Source organism: Sapajus apella, unplaced genomic scaffold, assembly GCF_009761245.1.
Source record: "Sapajus apella isolate SASKATOON/1434 unplaced genomic scaffold, GSC_monkey_1.0 scaffold10, whole genome shotgun sequence".
Taxonomy (NCBI): Eukaryota; Metazoa; Chordata; class Mammalia; order Primates; family Cebidae; genus Sapajus; species Sapajus apella.
In genome coordinates, this window is record NW_022436950.1 from 15,178,722 (window position 1) to 15,194,438 (window position 15,717).

Consider the following 15,717-nt stretch of genomic DNA (forward strand, 5'->3'; position numbering starts at 1 on the left):
TTACTTTATGTTGCTTAGTGTTTTGCATTCTATAAATATGAATGTTAAAACATTTCAGGGCAGCAAAATTAGTAGAAATCATTTCTAGTTTCCAAAGCAGAAATAATTAGAATTCTTAATAACATGTAACTGCTTACCATGTGCCAGATACTGTTCTGAATATTTTATGTCTATTCATTTAGTTGTCACATTGGCTTTATGTGAGAGAACCATTATTATACCAGTGTTGTCCAAGATTACTAGTAGGAAATGGCAGAGCCAGGAGCTGGACCTAGTTAATCCTATCCATATTCCATAGTACAAATTGACATGATTTTCCATATTAAATTTTCATTTATTTTGTATCTCATTCACATGAATAGTAATGTGGCAAACTAAAGTTAATACATAAACCATTGCAAAATGGCATTTTGCATATTTTTGTTTAGCTTTGCTGATACCAAGTTTTGGTAGGAAGGAAAACAGGGAAGGCGATGGCTGCTACTCTGGAATGTGTCCATTGAAAAGAAAATAGGCGCTTTGTCTCCCACAATACTAGAGAAAGTTTTACGTAAGTGGGTGCCACAGATAGGTGTGTAACTTAAATTCATATCTACAGTTTTAAAAAATGTTTTCCTTTGAGTGCCTTTCCTATGTCAAATTGCCAGGAGGAAGAGGAAACGTAAGAATGGCAGATAATTTAACAGGTCATGATACAGAGATTGGCCATTACGCTAGCTCTCAGAAGAAAAACAACTAGGATGTCTTGAAAACCCTGTCATTTAATCTTATAAATGGCAAATTTGTAAGTGTGTCATATAAGTAACTTGATCCTCAGTTTTAGGGTCTAAGTTGACCTCAAGTGAGCCATGCAAAAATAGCTTTAAAATAATACGTGAGGAGCCCAAAGTAAACGTGTATTTTTTAGTAACAATGACATTGTCAAATTTCAAGATTTTAATAACAGGACAGTTCAACTAATAAACTTTATTGCATACAAGATTTATTGCAATGTGGGAAAATTAAAATTCTCAGTCTCAGAATTCTTTCTGCAGTTGTGATTCTTGAATAAATGCCTCAGCATGATGTCTGGTCTGCAGTGGGTGTAGGCACTCAGTAAATCTCAGATGAATGTGCTCAATGATCACAAAGTATCTTGAAAGAAAATCTTTAAAAAATTGAATTTCACAAATTAAAATTTGTACTGCACTGTTGGGGCTATGACAGTGTATGGATGATATTTTTGATTTCTATAAATAGAAATTATTTTCTTTGACTTTAGGTAAAAAGTGGAAAATATAGACGAGCCCTTAGGTGGTTGCAGATTCGGCATGTGTGTGTGTGTATGTGTGTGTGTGAACAGCATCTCTCTCTCTTGCCCAAGATGGGGTGTGTTTGTGTGTTGCCCAGTATCTCTGTTAGAAAACAGACCAGTCCTTAGGTGGTTGCACATTTGGGGTGTGTGTGTATGTGTGTACAGCATTTCCCTCTATTGCCCAAGTTGGGGTGGGGGTGTTGCCCAGGATCTCTGTTTCCCAAAATGGGGTGTGTGTGTGTGTACAGCATCTCAATCTTGCCCAAGCTGGAGTACACTGACATTATCGTGGCTCACTATAGCCTCAGCCTCCTGGGCTCAAGTGATCTCCCACCTCAGCCTCTGGAGTAGCTTGCCACCATGCAAGCTACTTTTTTTTTTTAAGTGGAGACAGGGTCTTGCTGTATTCCTAAGCTGCTCTCAAACGACTAGGCTCAAGCCATCCTGCCTCGGCTTGCCAAAGTGCTCGGATAATAGGCATGAGCCACTGCGCACCCAGCCAGCATAGTGCTAAATGTTGATTTTTAAGCCCCTCTTGCATAGCATCACTGTGATAAGAGCTTTATCAGTATTAGATCATTTGGTCCTATGGGGATCCTATGAAAAACCTCTTAGTGACAATTTTTTAATGAAATCCCACTAATAGTTAATGGGGTGCAGAAATTTGGACCCGAGTCTCTTAATTCCAAAACCTGTGCTTTTAAAAGTGTGTGTCCCAATTACTGGTTGGTTGGGCAGACTGCACAGAACCTTGTAAATTGAATTTGGATCTGAAGGTAGATTTTCTTGGCACGTATTTTGGTGAAAGTTTGCATTGTTTTATTAGAAAATGCTTTTGGAGAGTTTGATCTTATAAAATTATAGATCTTTAACAGAAAAAAATTGGCCGTATCAGCTATGCATATTGGTATATGGTATAGAAGTATTTTCTTTCTAGCAAGTTTATACAACTGATGTCAGATATCAATACCTGCAGAATTAACCTTTTTATTTTTTATGTAATGCTATCTTCTGTATTTAAAAAAAAAAACTAGAATGATTTTTCTAATGGAATGGAATTATAGACTGAAAGAGACTGAGGAAACTTACCTAAAGAGTTTGAAATCAAGTGAAGAAAAGGACAGAATGTGTGTTTGTTCCAGTGCGACTCTAGCAATAGGCAATCAGTGTGACTATAAAATAGACTATAACAAACATATTGCAACTTCTACATCTGATGGGGGAGAAGGTGCTGAGGAGGGTACCCTTCAGAGCAAGAAATTCTGTATACATACTGTGTTCATGGCATTTTAAAGATTCCTCTCTTGGCAAGGCATGGTGGCTCACGCCTGTAATCCAAGCACTTTGGAGGCCAAGGTGGGTGGATCACCTGAGTTTGAGAGTTCAAGACTAGCCTGACCAACATGGTGAAACCTCGTCTTTAAAAAATAAAAATATAAAGCTTCCTCTCTTAAGCTTGCCTGCAGACTCTTATGCAATTCTCATAAGAGTCCTTGCTTTTTTTTTTTAAACCAACATTCGTATTATCCAAGTTCGTAATAAGGCTTCCATATTCTCCAGACTTGCCTTGAGCTGATTAAAAATTAATGCAAGCCGCCGGGCTCAGTGGCTCATGCCTGTAATCCCAGCACTTCGGGAGGCTAAGATGGGCAGATCACCTGAGGTTGGCAGTTCAGGACCAGTTTGACCAACATGGAGAAACCCCATATGTACTAAAAGTACAAAATTAGCCAAGTGTGGTGGCACATGCCTGTAATTCCAACTACTCGGAGGGCTGAGGCAGGAGAATTGCTTGAACCCAGGAGGGAGAGGTGGTGAGCCGAGATCTCACCATTGCACTCCAGCCTGGGCAACAAGAGTGAAACTCCGTCTCAAAAAATAATAATAATGCAAGCCATTTTCAAAGAAATGGAAGTTTGTGCCTGGCGCGGTGGCTCACACCTGTAATCCCAGCACTTTGGGAGGCCGAGGCGGGTGGATCACGAGGTCAAGAGATTGAGACCATCCTGGTCAACAAGGTGAAACCTCGTCTCTACTAAAAATACAAAAATTAGCTGGGCATGATGGTGCGTGCCTGTAGTCCCAGCTACTCGGGAGGCTGAGGCAGGAGAATCTCTTGAACCCAGGAGGCGGAGGTTGCGGTGAGCCGAGATCGTGCCATTGCACTCCAGTCTGGGCAACAACAGCAAAACTCCGTCTCAAAAAAAAAAAAAAAAAAAAAGGAAGTTTGTAATCATTAAGGCTATACAAGAGTGCTGTCGATTTTAAAAAGCAATTCCAAAAGAGGTGTGTCAAGTGCTTTGGTGTTTTTCAACCTAGCTGCACACCAGATTTTCCTAGAGAAGCTGTACAAAGAAACAAGAAAAAAGTTTTATGTTCCTTGTGGAGATTATGATTTAAAAGTGTGGGGTGATTCTTGTGGGCAGCTAAGTTTGAGAACCATTGCTTTAGATTGTACATGTTAACAATAAAACATAAACTTCCATTTTCACTGATTAGATGAGAATGTTGATGTGTTTGCAAGTTGTGGGATTTTCTTTAACATACTTTATCAGCATTTACAATGCCTCATGTGGTTAAGACAACATGTTGATCAAATGAGGTTTGATTACAAAGTGGACCAGATAATTTCAAGCTAGTCGTGGTCACAAATCACATTATTAATTACAGTTAACTCTCAGTGGGTCCTAATGGGTGCAAGGAGGGAGAAGGAGAAGTGATAATAGTGTCTTCGTAGCCAAAGGGCTGTGGTCTTACAATTTTAATTACTTATTCCCACTGGGAGAAGCTGAATTTAGAAACAAAGTGTTCAACGCTCAGTGACCTCTATCCCATCTCTAACAGTTTAGATAGCAACACTAGAAGGGTGATTCTAGTTATGAAGAAAGCGAGCGCCCAGTGAACAGATTTGGATTTTTTTCCCCCATAGCAACCATTGGTTGTGAAGCAATTTAGTAAGATCTGAGTGACAAAATTGGAGATGTTTGTGCCACCAACTTTGTAAGATCATAAACAGAAGTATAAACCGTAATTTTGGCTATTTTTATTGCAACCTAGATGGTGCAGTGTTTCTACTGAGATTTAGCATCTGATGATTGTCCATTTAATCTGACAGGAGGTGACGCCCCTTAAAAGCATGGTATTCCCAACTCCCTAATATGCAAATGTAACTTTTGGTTTTTTTGCCTTTTTTTTTTTTTTTTTTTTTTTTTTTGAGACGGAGTCTTGCTTTGTCGCCCAGGCTGGAAGGCAGTGCGTGATCTTGGCTTACTGCAACCTCCACCTCCTGGGTTCAAGCGATTCTCCTGCCTCAACCTCCCAAATAGCTAGGATTACAGGCGTGCAGCCACTACAACCAGCTAATTTTTGTACTTTCAGTAGAGACAGGATTTCACCATGTTGGCCAGGCTGGTCTCGAACTCCTGACCTCAGGTGATCCACCCGCCTCTGCCTCCTAGAATGCTGGGATTACAGGTGTGAGCCACCACGCCCAGCCCCAAACATAACTTTCGGATTATTTCTTGAACTTTCGTAGAATGATCCATATTCTCTTGAGCCACAAATTAAGAAAAAGACAACTGTTTGTAAAACTTTTCTTTCTCATAAACAAAATGAGATTCATGAAACTAATTTCCTCATCAAATTTGTGCACAGATTAAGGTCTTAAATATGTAAGAAAACCTAAGAACTGGCAAAATCAAACTCCAATTCTCAAGGTTGGTTAAGCAGGGAGGACCCCCTTCCAGCCTGTATGTTGGCTCCTAAAGATGCACCTTCCCTTTGGAGACTCACTAATTATTGCTCGCCTCATGACCCTGGCCACAGTAATTGCTGCTTCAGCCTGCATGTGGATACATAGCCTATTAATGTTTATTTCTCCATATAAATTTTCTTCTCCGTAGGACTCCACAATACATCCAATGGCAGTACTGAGTGATGCATGGCTTTGTCTACTGTGGGAGATTTTCCCTTCTACAACCTCCCTTAGAAGATTGATGCTTAAATTCCCAAAGGAGCAGCTGGTGGCATGCTGTCACCATAACAGCTCTTAGCAGGGTATCTGTCACTTAGTGAGTTCTCAATAAATGCTAACTTCATTCTGACCCATTCATGACAGCAGCATTCATTTATGAGACAATGGGGAGGGTCCCCCTACTTCTGTAGAGTTAATGGTCTTGCATATGAACCCAAGCTGTCCCATTAGTTTTATTACATCATTCCGTAATCAACTGAGCTTATTGTGTAGGAACTTCGATTTATAAACGAAGCCAGATCATAGTGTTCTCCCCTCTTTTGAGCTAGTGTAACTTCCTGAAATATACAAATTATCTTCTAAGAACTTCTGTCGTCCTTAAATATCCCATTTTGCTCACTTCTTGCAATCAATATGACCTAAAAAGAACTAAAACAGCTGTAAAAAAATCACACTATTGAAATCTATTTTTGTGTAAAAGTTTTTGCACACGTATCCATGTATGCATATGTATGCATATGAATGTGCACATTTGTATATGCATGATGAATGACATTAAATCTTGAAAGTAGTTGGCTTAAGGACAGATTGATCATTTTTTTTTAGATTGATAATTTCTGTTATAAATGACTAGATACAGAGTTCACCAGATGGCAAACCACATAGTAACAAAATGAGCCTAAACCCTGGTTTTATTCATTGCCTTTTACCTTTGTTAAGAAACAGTGTATTATTAAATATCAATAAAATTCTATATTAGACAAGAAAAGTATATAAACAAACAAGGCCATAGAAATGGCACCTTTTAGGAAATTTGTTTACTAAGAAGCAAAATATAAGTTAATTTCCCATTGTTAAGTGCATCCTTATCAGGTGACGTGCTGTGAATACCTCTTTTCCTTGGTTAAAAAATATACTAGAAATATGTAAAATATATTAAAAAGTCTACATATATACAAAAATGTTGTTTAGTACAGCCAAAGATTTACATGATTAAGGTAATGGCTGTGAGTTCCCTCCTTTTCACTGTGCTAGACTCCCACAGCCTCCTTGCTTCTCTCATACTAGAGACTGGGAAGTCAAATGACTAATGTGGCAAAATGGCTACGCAGGAGTCAATGAGGATGAAACAAGGAAGGGAGCAAGGAAGGGCTTGGTGTTGTGAGAGTTCGTTTACGTGTGGCAAAGCAATTTGGGATTAGATTTTGAAGAGCAGAGAAAAATCTAACCTCTAGATTAATGATATGTAGCCGTATAATTTAAAATTGCCAGCCAGGCAAGGTGACTCATGCCTTTAATCCCAGTACTTTGGGAGGCCAAGGTGGGTGGATCACTTGAGGTCAGTAGTTCAAGACCAGCCTGGCCAACATCGTGAAATCTATCTCTACTAAAAACAGAAAAATTAGCCAGGTGTGTTGGCAGGTGCCTGTAATCTCAGCTACTTGGGAGGTTGAGGCAGAAGAATCACTTGCATCTGGGAGGTGGAGAATGCTGTGAATCGAGATCATGTCACTGAACTCCAGCCTGGGCGACCGAGCGAGGCTCCAAGTTTATGGTATTTTTGTTGGAGCAGCCTGAGCAGACTAAGACACATTCTCACCATAGAGAATGGAACTTGGGACTTGACCACAGTCTAAAGGGTACAACTACCAGATGTAGTCTTCTGGTTGCCAGTCCAGGACACTTGACTCCTTAATTGCATTGAATTCATCCACTAAGCAGCATTTTCTCTTGAAAATTCTGATCTACAAATAGTCACGAACATTTGTATTTTTCTTGATTTTAATGAAAGTCCAACCATCGTAAGTTAACGTCTTGTGGTTAGGTATGAGTTGTTTCCTGATGTGATATGGTTTGGATTTGTGTCCCCCCCGCAAATCTAATGGCAAATTGTATTCCCCAATGTTGGAGGAGGGGCCTGGTGGGAGGTGATTGAATCATGGGGGTGGATTTCCCGCTTGCTGTTCTCATGATAGTGAGTTCTCATGAGATCTAGTTGTTTTAAAGTGTGTAGTAACTCCCCTTTCTCTCTCTTCCTCCTGCTCTTGCCATGTAAGATGCGCCTGCTTCCCCTTCATCTTCTGCCATGATTGTAAGTTTCCTGAGGCCTCCCCAGCTGTGCTTCCTATACAGGTTGTGAAACTGTGAGCCAATTAAACATTTTTTCTTTATAAATTACCCAGTTTCAGGTAGTTCTTTATAGCAATGCAAGAATGGACTAATACACCAAGACACCTATATATCTACTCGTCCTCCCCAAATAAACTTTCGATGTCCTGGAGTCCCTGGAATGATTGGATATATTTTCATACATCCCCACACCCCAAAACTTTGTCGTTGTTGTTGGTTTTTTTAATTATTATTATATTTTAAGTTCTGGGGTACATGTGCGGATCATACAGGTTTGTTACATAAGTGTACACATGCCATGGTGGTTTGCTGCATCCATCACCCTGTCATCTATATTAGGTATTTCTCCTAATGTTATTCCTTCCCAATTCCCCACCCCGTACTGTCCCTCCCCTAGCTCCCTCACCCCCCTGATAGACCCCAGTGTGTGATGTTCCTCTCCCTGTGTCCATGTTTTCTCATTGTTCAACACCCACTTATGAGTGAGAACATGTGGTATTTGGTTTTCTGTTCTTGTGTCAGTTTGCTGAGAATGATGGTTTCCAGATTCATCCATGTCCCAGCAAAGGACATGAACTCATCCTTTTTTATGGCTGCATAGTATTCCATGGTGTATATGTGCCACATTTTCTTTATTCAGTCTATCATTGATGGGCATTTGAGTTGGTTCCAAGTCTTTGCTATTGCAAACAGTGCCACAATGAACATACCTGTGCATGTGTCTTTATAGTAGAACAATTTATAATCCTTTGGGTATATACCCAGTAATGGGATTGCTGGGTCAAATGGTAGTTCTAGTTCTAGATCCTTGAGGAATTGCCACACTGTCTTCCACAATGGTTGAACTAATTTACACTCCCACCAGCAGTGTAAAAGCATGCCTATTTCTCCACATCCTCTCCAGCATCTATTGTCTACAGATTTTTTAAGGATTGCCATTCTAACTGGCGTGAGATTGTATCTCAATGTGGTTTTGATTTGCATTTCTCTAATGACCAGTGATGATGAGCTTTTTTTCATATGTTTGTTGGCTGCATAAATGTCTCCTTTTGAAAAATGTCTGTTCATATCCTTTGCCCAATTTTTGATGGGATTGTTTGTTTGTTTCTTGTAAATTTGTTTAAGTTCTTTGTAGAGTCTGGATATTAGCCCTTTGTCAGATGGGTAGGTTGCAAAAAATTTTTCCCATTCTGTTGGTTGCTGGTTCACGCTAATGATAATTTCTTTTGCTGTACAGAAGCTCTGGAGTTTAATTAGATCCCAACTGTCTATTTTGGCTTTTGTTGACATTGCTTTTGGTGTTTTAGTCATGAAGTGCTAGCGTATGCCTATGTCCTGAATGGTATTGCCTAGGTTTTCTTCTAGGGTTTTTATGGTGTTAGGTCTTATGTTTAGGTCTTTAATCCATCTGGAGTTAATTTTTGTATAAGGTGTAAGGAAGGGGCCCAGTTTCAGCTTTCTGCATATGGCTAGCCAGTTTTCTCAACACCATTTATTATATAGGTAATCCTTTCCCCATTGCTTGTTTTTTGTTAGGTTTATCAAATATCAGATGGTTGTAGATGTGTGGCATTACTTCTGAGGCTTCTGTTCTGTTCCATTGGTCTATATCTCTGCTTTGGTACCAGTACCATGCTGTTTTGATTACTGTAGCCTTGTAGTATAGTTTGAAGTTAGGTAGCGTTATGCCTCCAGCTTTGTTGGTGGTGGTGGTGGTTTTTTTTGTTTTTTGTTTTTTTTTTTTGCTTAGGATTGTTTTGGCTATGTGGGCTCTGTTTATTATTTTCTTAACTTTGAATCTGTCTCAGAATGAAAGCTACTATGACATGGGTTGTTTTTGCCTGAGTATATAAATTTCCTGTTGTTGCTATAACAAATTATCACAGACATAGTGGGTTAAATTTTTTCTTCTATAATTTGGAAAGTTAGAAGTCCAACATCAGTCTCACTAGTCCAAAGTCAAGGTATTATTTGGGTTGGTTCCTCTTGGAGGCACAACAGGAGAATCCATTTCTTTGCTTCCAGCAGCTTCTAGGAGCTGCCTACATCCCTTGGCTTATGGGATCTTCCTCCATCTTCTAAGTAGCAGTGTAGCATCTTCAAATCTGTCTCCTCTTGCACCTTTTTTTTTTTTTTGAGACAAAGTCTCACTCTGTTGCCCAGGCTGGAGTGCAGTGGTGCAATCTTGGCTTACCACAACCTCTGTATCCTGGGTTCAAGCAATTCTTCTGCCTTAGCATCCCGAGTAGCTGGGACTACAAGCATGTGCCACCATGCCCAGCTAATTTTTGTATTTTTAGTAGACACAGGGTTTCACTATGTTACCCAGGCTGGTCTTGAACTCCTGACCTCATGATCTGCCCACCTCGGCCTCCCAAAGTGCTGGGATTACAGGCATGAGCCACTGCACCCAGCCTGCTCTTGCAATTTTTCTACTGTCACATCACTTTCTCTCTGACTCTCTCTCCTCCTAAGAACCCTGTGATTACATCAGGCCCACAGCTAACTCAGGATAATCATGCCTCTTGAGATTTTTAACATCATCACATCTGCTAAGTCCCTTTTGTCATATAAAATAACATACAGATTCTGGGGATTAGGATATAGACATCTTGCCGGGGGTGGGGGGGACACTATTTAGCCTACCACACTGAGAAAATTAATTATTTGATTTTTTTTGCAACGTAAAATTTATAATGAGTTTAATGAACTACATATCAAGGTTTATTTTCTTTATAGATAGAAGCCTGAAAAGTTTAATAACTTCTACACAGTAATGTGATCAGAGTTGATTAAAGTAAGATCAAGACATATCAATGTGAGATCAGCATGTAAATTCTATTTTTTTCTCATATTGACATTTCTTTTCTTCTGTTACTCTACAACATGAAATATTATTTCTGAATTTTTTTAAAGGCCACTCTTTTATTTGGTTGTACAATTCATTTGAAGAAGGCCATGTAAAGGTGTTTTTGCCAGTAAAAACTCATGTAAAATGAAGTCCAACAGTAAATTTTATATCTTAATTATTTTCATGCTGATGACAATGTATTTGATAATTTATCATCCTTGCAGTTGAAATATTAAAAGTAACTTGAGGAATTGATGTAGAATTGCTGGTTGATTTAGCTGGTAGCTATCAGTAATCCACAACATGCAAGGCACACCACCATCTTAGTCTGTTTTGTATTACTGTAAAAGAATACCTGACACTGGGTAATTGATAAAGAAAAGAGGTTTATTTAGCTCATGGTCTGCAGGCTGGGAAGTTCAAGATTTGGCAGCTGCCTCTAGTGACTTCTGGTAAGGGCCACATGCTGTGTAAAAATATGGCAGAGAAATGGAAGGGGAACCAGGCAATGCAAAAAGGGAAAAATATGAGGGGCAACCTTTCTTTATAACAAGACTTTCTCAGGAACCAATCTATTCCCACAAGAACTAATCCATCCCATGAGAATTAACTCAGTCCAAGAGAAAGACATTAATTCACCTTAATGACCCAATGACAGGCACCACTTCCCAACACTGCCATATTAGGGATGAAGCCTCAACATGAGTTTTGGTGGGAACAAACCATATTCAAACCATAGCATTAACCAATCACTTTAGAGAATGTATCATTGAATGGGAGAAGCAAGGCAAATGACATGAATTTATAGCAATATGGGACATTCAAGCACTACTTAGGAAAGAGCTAATAAATCCAGAAAGACTTTGTATTGTTCCTTGCTCCTTCAATATTTCGTTATAACATACCTACAACTGGGAAAAATTGAAAAGTAAGGAGTGAATGGGAAGATTTTTTTTAAATTAATAGACTTTGTTTTTTAGAGCAATTTTAGATTTACAGGAAATTTAGCAATAAGTACAGTGCCCAAGTTCCCATATACCCCTTCTCTCTCCTGCTGTAGGTTTTTACAAGTGCGTAATATCATGTATCCACCATTACAGTATCATACAGAGTAGTTTTACTGCACTAAAAATGCCCCATGCTCATCTTTTCATTCCTTTCCTCCTCCTCTCAAACATCCACTAATTGTTTTTAGTCTCCATAATTTTGCCTTTTTCAAGACATCTTATAGGAGGAATCGTACAGCATGTAGCCTTTCAGACTGGCTTTGTTCACTTAGCAATACAGATTTAAAGTTCTTCCATGTCTTTTTAAGGCTTGATAGCACATTTCTTTTTTATCATGAAATAGTGTTCCATTGTATGGATGTACCATAGTTTATTTACCCATTCACCTATTAAAAGACATCTTGGTTGCTTCCAGATTTTTTGTAATTATGGTTAAAGCTGCTATACATGTCAGTGTGCAGGTTTTGTGTGGGTGTAAGTTTTCAACTCACTTGGGTAAATGCCAAGGAGCAGGATTCCTGGATGCTAGCTTTATAAGCTATCTTTAGCTTTATAAGGAACTGCCAAACTGCCTTCCAAACTGGCTGTACAATTTTGCATTCCCCATCAGCAATGAATGAGAGTTCTTGTTGCTTCATATACTTACTGGCATTTGTTATCATCAGTTTTGGGATTTTATTCATTATAATAGGCATGTCAAAATATCTCACTGTTATTTTAATTTTCAGTTCCTTAACGGACATATGATATTGAGCATCTTTTTATAGGTTTTTTTTTGCCATCAGTAGATCTTTTTGATGAGTGATCTGTTCAGATATTTTGCCCACTTTAAAATTGGGTTGTTTTCTTACTCTTGAGTTTTAAGGGTTCTCTGTACCTTTTAGATATAAGTCCTTTATCGGATATATGTTTTGCAAATATTTCCTCCCAATTCATGGTTTGTTTTTTATTCTATTAACAGTGTGTTTTACAGAGAAGTCTGACATTTTAGTAAAATCCAGCTTTCATTTGTTTCTCTTATAGATCACACTTTTGAAGTTGAATCTTAAAAGCTCAATGTCAAACTCAAGATCACATAAATTTTCTTCCAAGTAATTTTCTGAACGTTTTATAGTTTTGCATTTTATATTTAGATATACTGTTAACCCTTGAAAAACATAGGTTTGAATTGTGAGGCTCCACTTATATGTAGATTTTTTTTCAACCAAATGTGGATGGAAAATCTAAAATACAGTATTTGTGGGATGTGAAACCCATGTATATGGAGGGCTGACTTTTTGTATACACGGGCTCCACAGGGCCAAAGGCAGCTGAGTATGCATGGATTTGTGTATACATGGGGTGGGGATGGGAAGCAATCTCCAGTGTTTACTGAGGGACAATTGTATAATCCATTTGAGTTAATTTTTGTGAAAGGTGCAAAGTCTGTGTCTAGGTGTTTTTTGTTTGTTGGTTGGTTTTGCATGTGGATATCCAGTTCCAGTATCATTTGCTGCAGGAATTCTCTTTTTCCATTAAATTATTCTTGTTCCTTTGTCAAAAACCAGTTGAGTACAATTGCGTGGGTATATTTTTGTGTTCTCTATTTTGTTACATTGATCTATTTGTGCATTTATTGGCTCATACCATGCTATCTTGATTATCATAGCTCTGTAATAAATACTGACGTCAGGTAGTGTCAGGCTTCTAACTAGAATGTATCATTTTTGATATGGCTCTTACATGTTTCCATGAAATATGACTGTTTAGAAGTTATTTTTGGAAAAAAAATTATTTTTTTTCTATACAGTGAACACTGCCATGTTACATTTCATTACACCTCCAAATTCTAGGAAATTTTCTTTCTAGAGTCATTTACCTGCAGAACAATATGACTGGTATCAATCATTTATGAATAGGAAAGGATTATTACCTAGTGAGGGAAAAAAGTCCTCTTTGTGAACTCTGTTTGCATGAAATGGATTATCACATTAAATGTAGTATGCCTAAGCCACTATCACCCCATAATTCTTATTATCAGGCAAATGTGACCATAATGCAGACTAAGAACATGCCATCTTGATCTCGATCCTTCTCCAAGTTCTTCACCCACATGTCTCATTGATGTGGAAAAAAATACTCTCTCACCACTGAAAACTAGAGATGGGTACCATCAGCAACCCTGGTGCCACAGATGTCCACTGAGATGATACAAATGAGACTGACATATTTGCCATCAGTTATCTTGCAGGGGAAAGCTCACTTACCAAGTAATTTCCTCAGGCCAATGTAAGAAGATAGTAACTCCCATGAGCTTCCTGAGATCAGGGCAGATTACCTTAAATTACAGTAGATAAAATTGCTCCAACATACTCATCAGCCTAAGGTAAAACCTAAGCTGGGGCCTCCTGCAGTCAGACCACCATGGAGACTGATAGCCTGTGACCCAACAATACAATACAGTTAGGCTCTTCCATTACAGGTGAGGGTGGGGCCAGCAGCAACAACCGGTCCTGAATTAGCATCAGCCACTGGAAGATAAAATGCCAAACTGAAGAGCTGATAAATGGCCCCGGTAAGACAAAATCAATGCAGAAAGCAAAAGATAATTTAACAATATTTAAATGTGTGTCCTCAAGGATATTGCAACAATAAATCTTTATGATCAGGAAAAATCAACCAACCAAAAATCAAATTTTTTGGCACCAACCAAAAAATGAAAATAAAAAATAAGGAAGACTTCTAAAAATGTTTACAAAACATAATTGTCAAAAAATTCCTTAACGCATTAGAAGTACTGAATAGGATGAACATTCTCAACAATGAAAATATTTTGAGGGGTAAAGAGCTCTTCCAGAGTGCAAACCTAAAAAACCGAGAAAGAGAATTTATAAAAGAAAAGGTGAGACATAAAGAATAAACCAGAGGCCCTATATTCATGAAATAGGAGTGTCAGAAAACAAGCAAATGGAAGATAAGCTATAAATAAACACAAAGACCAGCCTGAACAGCCCTGTCTGTTCAAAAAATTTAAAAATTATCTGGGCATGGTGACACACATCTGTGGTCCCAGCTACCAGGCAGGCTGAGGTGGGAGGACTGCTTGAGGCCAGGAGTTTGAGGCTGCAGTGAGCCATGGTAGCACCACTGAACTCCAGCTAGGTGACCAAGTAAGCCCCTGTCTCAAATAAATCAACCAATAAAAACAACAGCAACAAACCCTTCAAAACAAACACAAAGAAAATTTCTTGGCTGGGCACGGTGGCTCACATCTGTGATCCCAGTGCTTTGGGAGGCAGAGGAAGGAGGATGGCTTGAGCCTAGGAGTTTAAGACCAGCCTGGGCAATACAGCCAGAACTCATCTCTAAAACAATGAAATAAAAACATTAACCAGGCATGGGTGTGTGCACCTGCAGTCCTAGGTACTGGGAGGCTGAGATGGGAAGATCATTTGAACCCAGGAGTTCAAGACTGCGGGGATCTAAGATCATGTCACTGTGTTCCAATGTGGGTGACAGAGGACGAGAGCATGATCCTGTCTCGAAAAAAAAAAAACTCCCCAGGCCGGGCGCGGTGGCTCACGCCTGTAATCCCAGCACTTTGGGAGGCCGAGGCAGGTGGATCACGAGGTCAAGAGATCGAGACCATCCTGGTCAACATGGTGAAACCCCGTCTCTACTAAAAATACAAAAAATTAGCTGGGCATGGTGGCGTGTGCCTGTAATCCCAGCTACTCAGGAGGCTGAGGCAGGAGAATTGCCTGAACCCAGGAGGCGGAGGTTGCGGTGAGCCGAGATCGCGCCATTGCACTCCAGCCTGGTTAACAAGAGCGAAACTCCGTCTCAAAAAAAAGAAAAAAGAAAAAAAAAAACTCCCCAAGTATAAGAATGGCATGAACTCTAACTCAAAATGCTTCACAAATGTTCAGCAAGAATATTTAAAAAGTGGAAACAAATTGAAAAACATACATTTGATTTCTCAGGATGAAATGTGTTTTCCAAACTAACAAACACAATAAACCGTTTGCCTACAAGGGAAAGAGAAGCTGACTGACATCAGAATTCTTGTCTACAATACCAAATTCCAAATGCAGTGTGGAGCAAAGTTGGCAATTTCTGAGGAAAACACATCTGCTGACAGTCCTATACCAGACAAACAAAGAGGCATCTCTGAGGGCAAAAGAAAGCTGCTTATGAACCAGCCACAAAACATTCTAAAAAGCTATTTTGGAATTCTCCAGCCAAAGGTAAATTTCTATCCAAATTCAAATTTGCAAAACTGAGTCAGTGAAAGACATAACCTATAGCTAAAAATGATGAGGAAAAAGACTCACTCTCCAACCTAGACCTACTGTATCAGAAACTTCCATTTAACCAGATTCCCAGGCGAGAAGCTCTGCACTTAAAGCTATTCTGAATTCCCTTCCAACCGCCATCTGCTGAATGGTGGGACAAATTGTAAATTTTAGTCCAATTTAGTTTT